The sequence below is a fragment of the Saimiri boliviensis genome, chromosome 10, assembly GCF_048565385.1.
Source record: "Saimiri boliviensis isolate mSaiBol1 chromosome 10, mSaiBol1.pri, whole genome shotgun sequence".
Lineage (NCBI taxonomy): Eukaryota > Metazoa > Chordata > Mammalia > Primates > Cebidae > Saimiri > Saimiri boliviensis.
In genome coordinates, this window is record NC_133458.1 from 122,565,995 (window position 1) to 122,573,523 (window position 7,529).

Genomic DNA, 7,529 nt, shown 5'->3' on the forward strand with positions numbered 1-7,529 from the left:
AAAGGGAATGTAGGATGTTAAAAAAGAAATACAAAATAAATCTGAGACATAATCGTTAACACATCAGACCCAGTCTCACTGCAGAGAGGAGGAACCATGACATTACCTTGCCGGCCATAGGCAGGCGACTAAATGTGCATGGATATGGTACAATGTCTGCGAGGTATTACAATAAATAAATCTTTATTAGCTGTTCAATAAAGTCAGCAGTGGACATTACCATTTTATTGTCAACAGGGAGACTCCATTGCTAGCCTCTTTTTGCCTCCGATGACTTTCTGTGAGGGTTTTTCACATTTAACAAAAGTAGTACTCATAGTTCTAAAAGTGGTTTCTCACTGTCCAGTTTTTCTTCAGCTTCATCAGATCCTGCTTCAGATTCAGAAAGGGAATAAAGCCGGGCGCGGTGGCTCAAGCCTGTAATCCCAGCACTTTGGGAGGCTGAGGCGGGTGGATCACGAGGTTGAGAGATCGAGACCATCCTGGTCAACATGGTGAAACCCCGTCTCTACTAAAGATACAAAAAATTAGCTGGGCATGGTGGCACGTGCCTGTAATCCCAGCTACTCAGGAGGCTGAGGCAGGAGAATTGCCTGAGCCCAGGAGGCGGAGGTTGCGGTGAGCCGAGATCGCGCCATTGCACTCCAGCCTGGGTAACAAGAGCGAAACTCCATCTCAAAAAAAAATAAAAATAAAAAAATAAAATTAAAAAAAAAAAAAAAAGGGAATAAAACAGACCATCAGAAAGACCACCAGGTATAAGTGCTTCCCTCTCTGAAGCATCCTGAACTATCAGGAGTCTGTTTTCTTCTGCTCCTTGAGGTAACACTTTGAAATCCAGGAACCACACATCTCGATCCAAGCAAGGATGAATGAAATGATGGGCAGCACATAGCCAAAAGCCCCTTGAGAGAAAAGCTTTGAAAGGATCACTTTTGCTAGTAAAAAGGCACTGGTCACTGCCGTTGTCAATGCTATTGCCCACCAATGGGCAGCCTGCACACAGCGTATGCAAGTATTAATATTTTAAATCAAAAAACAGCCAAAAGAAATATATCAAAATATGAAGAATAGTAGTCATACTGCATCACCTTTTTCTCTAATGTTTTCTCAATGCCTCCATTGACATTTGATTCTATTATCCACAGTAATGTTACAAATAAGAGGTCAAAGGTGACAAACAAACAGAAAGTCCTCCTGACATCAGATATGCCTTTCTTTTCCCTTCCTTCATAAGACTCAATCCTGGCCATGAGTTGTGTGGGGTTGATGGAATGGATGTCTCACAGAGAAGCATGGGAGCTCTGGCTCCCGGTGAGAGCATTCTCCATGTTTTCTGGCTGGTGGTTCATCATGGGTTACAGGAGCCTTCTTCCAACCTCACCATCCCTAAAGAGAGGACACCTCAACGGGTGGTTCTGGGTCGGCCACCCCAGGCTGGCCCGGGGACTGCAGCTCCGTGGTTGCTCCCGGACCTGAGGGGTGGGGCTCAGAAGGGCGGGACCCGGCAGGGCAGGACCTGGGACCCAGTACACCGGGCAACACACAGCCCACCGCCCGCACCCAGCAGCCCTCGCTTTTATTATTTTGAGATAACGTTCTGTGGATACCTAGTTTATTGAGAGTTTTTAGCATAAAGGGCTGTTGAATTTTGTCGAAGGCCTTCTCTGCATCTATTGAGATCATCATGTGGTTTTTGTCTTTGGTTCTGTTTATGTGGTGAATTACGTTTATAGACTTGCATATGTTGAACCAGCCTTGCATCCCCGGGATGAAGCCTACTTGATCGTGATGGATAAGTGTTTTGATGTGCTGGTGCAATCGGTTTGCCAGTACTTTATTGAAGATTTTTGCATCTATGTTCATCATGGATATTGGCCTGAAGTTTTCTTTTCTTGTTGAGTCTCTGCCGGGTTTTGGTATCAGGATGATGTTAGTCTCATAAAATGATTTGGGAAGGATTCCCTCTTTCTGGATTGTTTGGAATAGTTTCAGAAGGAATGGTATCAGCTCCTCTTTGTATGTCTGGTAGAATTCAACTGTGAACCCATCTGGACCTGGGCTTTTTTTGGGTGGTAGGCTCTTAATTGCTGCCTCAACTTCAGCCCTTGTTATTGGTCTATTCAGGGTTTTGACTTCTTCCTGGTTTAGGCTGGGGAGGGTGCAAGTGTCCAGAAATTTATCCATTTCTTCCAGGTTTACTGGTTTATGTGCATAGAATTGTTTGTAGTAATCTCTGATAGTGGTTAGTATTTTTGTGGAATCTGTGGTGATATCCCCTTTATAGTTTTTTATTGCATCTTTTTGATTCTTCCCTCTTTTCTTTTTTATTAATCTGGATAGTGGTCTATTTTGTTGATCTTTTCAGAAAACCAGCTCCTGAATTTATTGTTTTTTTGAAGGGTTTTTTTGTGTCTCTATTTTCTTCAGTTCTGCTTTGATCTTAGTTATTTCTTGTCTTCTGCTAGCTTTTGAATTTTTTTTATCTTGCTCCTCTAGCTCTTTCAATTTTGATGATACGGTGTCGATTTTAGATCTTTCCTTGCTTCTTGTGTGGGCATTTATTGCTATAAATTTTTCTTTAGACACTGCTTTAAATGTGTCCCAGAGATTCTGGTACATTGTGTCTTTGTTCTCGTTGGTTTCAAATAACATCTTTATTTCTGCCTTCATTTCATTGTTTATCCAGTCAACATTCAAGAGCCAGCTGTTCCGTTTCCAGCAAGTTGTGCAGTTCTGAGTTAGTTTCTTAATCCTGAGATCTAATTTGATTGCCCTGTGGTCTGAGAGACTGTTTGTTATCATTTCCATTCTTCTGCATTTGCTGAGGAGTGATTTACTTCCAATTATGTGGTCAATTTTAGAGTAGGTGTGATGTGGTGCTGTGAAGAATGTATATTCTGTGGATTTGGGGTGGAGAGTTCTGTAAATGTCTATTAGGTTTGCTTGATCCAGGTCTGAGTTCAAGTCTTGAATATCCTTGTTAATTTTCTGTCTTGTTGATCTGTCTAATATTGACAATGGAGTGTAAAAGTCTCCCACTGTTATTGTGTAGGAGTCTAAGACTCTTGTATGTCATTAAGAACTTGCTTTATGTATCTGGGTGTTTCTGTATTGGGTATGTATATATTTCATTAGCTTTTTTTTTTTTTTTTTTTTTTTTTTTTAGTTTTTTACCTATTCGGAGAGAATAACATTAGCTTTTCTTGCTGCATTGATCCTTTTGCCATTATGTAATGCCCTTCTTTGTCTCTTTTGATCTTTGTTAAAGTCTATTTTATCAGAGATTAGGATTGCAACTCCTGCTCTTTTTTGCTCTCCATTTGCTTGGTAAATCTTCCTCCATCCCTTTATTTTGAGCCTTTGTGTGTCCTTGCACATGAGATGGGTTTCCTGGATACAGCACACCGATGGGTTTTGAATTCTTATCCAATTTGCCAGTCTGTGTCTTTTGATTGGGGCATTTCGCCCATTTACATTTAAGGTTAATATTGTTATGTGTGAATTTGATCTTGCCATTTTGATGCTAGCTGGTTGTTTTGCCCATTAGTTGATGCTGTTTCTTCATTGTGTCGATGCTCTTTACCATTTGGTATGTTTTTGGAGTGGCTGGTACTGGTTGTTCCTTTTTATGTTTAGTGCTTCTTTCAGAAGCTCTTGTAAGGCAGGCCTGGTGGTGATGAAATCTCTGAGCAATTGCTTGTTCAGAAAGGGTTTTATTTCTCCTTCACTTATGAAGCTTAGTTTGGCTGGATATGAAATTCTAGGTTGAAAGTTCTTTTGTTTCAACATATTCTAAGGCAATGAGAAAACTCACTGGTCAAATTCACGAGAAAGGGCACAGGAGCCCAGATTCTCTTCAGTAACAAAGTCCTCTTCTTTGAGGGCTGAGAACTGTTATTTTCTCAAGTGAGCCCAGCTTTGCTTGTGCTCACATTTGATTTTCCCCATGCCCTCCAGCATGATGGCATGTCTTGCCTATTTCTTAAAGGGTTATATAATTATGCACATCAATATTGTGGGTCTTTTCCCCCTTGGACAGTACTTTCTGGAACTGCTAGATTTCCAGATGAGAGCTGTTTATTCTGGATAAGACTTAATTTGGTCAGCTGAATTCTCTTGGGTATGAAGAGTTTTTCTTACCCTTGGCCTACTTTTCATGGTTCTAAATATTCTTTTACAGTTTCAACAAGTACTCTGTAAAACAGAAATAGTTGAAAGCACTGCTTTCTTTTGCCTTCTTAGTTCCTTTGCTGTTTAATGATCTCAGTATGTCAGTTACATTGCCTTCTTTGAAAGCCATAACCACAGAGCTCTGCATTGCAAAGGAATGCTTTGTTATTGTCACAATATTCCTCGAGTGCCCTCTATGTGCCAGGCTCTTCACAGCTTGTTACAAAACCAGATGGTTACCCTAGAGGATTCAGGAAGGTGATGGAGATATATTCAGGGCCCTGTGGGAAAAAAAGGCACCAGTTTAGCTGAAATAGCCCAGGAAGCTCTGGGCTGCTCGAAGAGTCTTCTTTACCTTTTATTGCACTTGGATTCTAAGCCCCCACCCTCCCAAAGAGTAACAACTTAAAAGCAGAAGAAAATCACTGTAGTAAATCACCCTAATAGATCAACTAATTTCCTGTGTTCCCACAGTTATTGTGGAAGAAAAGGAGAAAAAATACAGGCAGAAGAAGAAGTTAAGACAGAAGCAAGTTTGACTCTATTCTCCTGGGCGTATCCTCCCTTTGTCTAATTTTGTATTCTACATTTTCCTCTTTTCCACCTTCCCCCAGCATTCACAATTATTTGTTTTAATTTTAAATTTTTAAATTTTTATTTATTATTTATTTTTGAGATGGAGTTTTTCTCTGTCTGGAATGCAATGGCACAATCTCGGCTCCCTGACACCTCCGCCTCCTGAGTTCAAGCGATTCTTCTGCCTCAGCCCCCCAAGTAGCTAGGATTACAGGCATATGCCACCAGGTCCGGCTAATTTTTTGTATTTAGTAGAGATGGGGTTTCACCATGTTGGTCAGTTTGGTCTCAAACTCCTGGCCTCAGGTGATCCACCCACCTTGGCCTCCCAAACTGCTGGGGATTATAGGCGTGAGCCGCCATGCCAGGGCACCACACCTGGTTTTTTTTTTTTTTAATAGAGATGGAGTCTTAGGCTGGTCTCAAACTCCTGGGCTCCAGTGATTCACCTTTCTCAGCCTCCCAAAGTGCTGGGACTCAGTGCATGAGCCAGAGAGTCTCACTCTGTTCCCCAGGCTAGAGTGCAGTGGTGCCATCTCAGCTCATTGAAACCTCTGCCTCACTTGCAGTTATGTGATGCATCCTAGAAGTTGGATCCTCCAATTGACAGTTTATCCCTGGGAGCAGATGAACCAGCCCTGCTCATTGCTGCCCAAATACCAGATCCTTGAGCAAAAGAAATTACTTTCATTGTTTTTTAAGCTACGTAATTTAAAAAAAAATAACTTTATGGTATAACTTACATACCATAGAATTCAACCATATAAATGTACAATTGGGTGATTTTTAGTACATTTAAAAAGTTGTGGCCGGGCGCGGTGGCTCATGCCTGTAATCCCAGCACTTTGGGAGGCTGAGGCGGGTGGATCACGAGGTCAAGAGATCAAGACCATTCTGGTCAACATGGTGAAATCCCGTCTCTACTAAAAATACAAAAAAATTAGCTGGGCATGGTGGCGCGTGCCTGTAATCCCAGCTACTCAGGAGGCTGAGGTAGGAGAATTGCCTGAACCCAGGAGGCAGAGGTTGCGGTGAGCCGAGATCGTGCCATTGCACTCCAGCCTGGGTAAGAAGAGCGAAACTCCATCTCAAAAAAAAAAAAAAAAAAAAAAAAAAAAAAGTTGTGCAACCATTACCACAGTTTTAAAACTTTTTTTTTTTTTTTTTTTTTTTTTTTTTTAAATTTTAGAGATAGGGTCTCACTCTGCTACTCAGCCTGGAGTGCAAGTGGCAAGATCATAGCTCACTGTAGCCTTGACTTCCCAGGCTCAAGTGATCCTCCTACCTCAGCCTCCTGAGCAGCTGGGACTACAGGCACTTGCCACCATGCCCTGTTTTTTTTGGGGGGTAGAGACAAGATCCTGCTTTGTTACCCAGACTGATCTCAAACTTCCACGCTCATGTGATCTTCCCACCTTGGCTTCCCAAAGTGCTGGGATTACAGGGGTGAGCCTACTACTACCCTATTACGATTCACTGTGTACGCAAGAATGATCTTAGCAACCTGCTTGTACAGTAGTCTCCCCTTATCCAAGGTTTCAATGATTATAATTCCCTGCAGTCAACTGCAGTCTGAAAATATTAAATGGAAAATTCCAGAAGTAACAACTCATAAGAGGTTTTTTTTTTTGTATATATCTTTCCTTTTTATTTATTTATTTTACTTTAAGTTCCAGGATACATGTGCAGAATAAGTAGGTTTGTTACATAGGTATACATGTACCATGGTAGTTTGCTGCACCTATCAACCTGTCGTCTGAGTTTTAAGTCCCGCATGAATTAGCTATTTATTCTGATGCTCTCCCTCCCCTCACCCCCCAACCACTGACAGGCCCCAGTGTGTGTTGTTCCCCTCCCTGTGTCCATGTGTTCTTATTGTTCAGTTCCCACTTATGAGCGAGAACATGCAGTATTTGGTTTTCTGTTACTGTGTTGGTTTACTGAGAATGAGGGCTTCCAGCTTCATCCATGTCCCTGCAGAGGACATGATCATCTTCTTCCTTTGTATGGCTGCATAGTATTCCATGTTATATGCACCACATTTTCTTTATTCAGTTTATCATTGACAAGCATTTGGGTTGGTCTCATGTCTTTGCTATTGTAAATAGTGCTGCACTAAACATATGTGTGCATGTGTTTTTATAGTGGAATGATTTATATTCTTTTGGGATTGCTGGGTCAAATGGTATTTCTGGTTCTAGATCCTTGAGGAATTGCCACACTGTCTTCCACATGGCTGAACTAGTTTACATTCCCATCAACAGTGTAAAAGTGTTTCTATTTCTCTACAGCCTTATCAGCATCTATTGTTTCTTGACATTTTGATAATCACCATATCTCATTATGGTTTTGATTTGCATTTCTCTAATGATCAGTGATGTTGAGCTTTTTTTCATATGTTTGTTGGCAGCATAGATGTCTTCTTTTGAGAACTGTCTGTTCATATTTTTTGCCCACTTTTTGAACGAGTTTATTTTTCTTGTAAATTTGTTTAAGTACCTTGTAAATTCTGGATATTAGAACTTTGTCGGATGGGTAAATAGCAACATTTTTCTCCCAGTCTGTAGGTTGGCTGTTCACTCTGATGTGAGTTTCTTTTGCTGTGCAGAAGCTCTTTAGTTTAATTAGATTCCATTTGTCAAGTTTGGCTTCTGTCGTAATTGCTTTTGGCATTTTTATCACGAAATCTTTTCCCATACCTATGTCCTGAATGATATTGCCTAGGTTTTCTCCTTGGTTTTTTATGGTTTTCAGTTTTACATTTAAGTCTTTAATCCATC

General features: G+C 41.0%; 1 pseudogene; it reads right to left on the reverse strand.

Moving 5' to 3' along the window:
* Window positions 1–258: 258 nt before the first annotated feature.
* On the reverse strand, window positions 259–1,352 carry LOC101030858 (STARD3 N-terminal-like protein; annotated as a pseudogene).
* Between the last annotated feature and the right edge of the window lie 6,177 nt (window positions 1,353–7,529).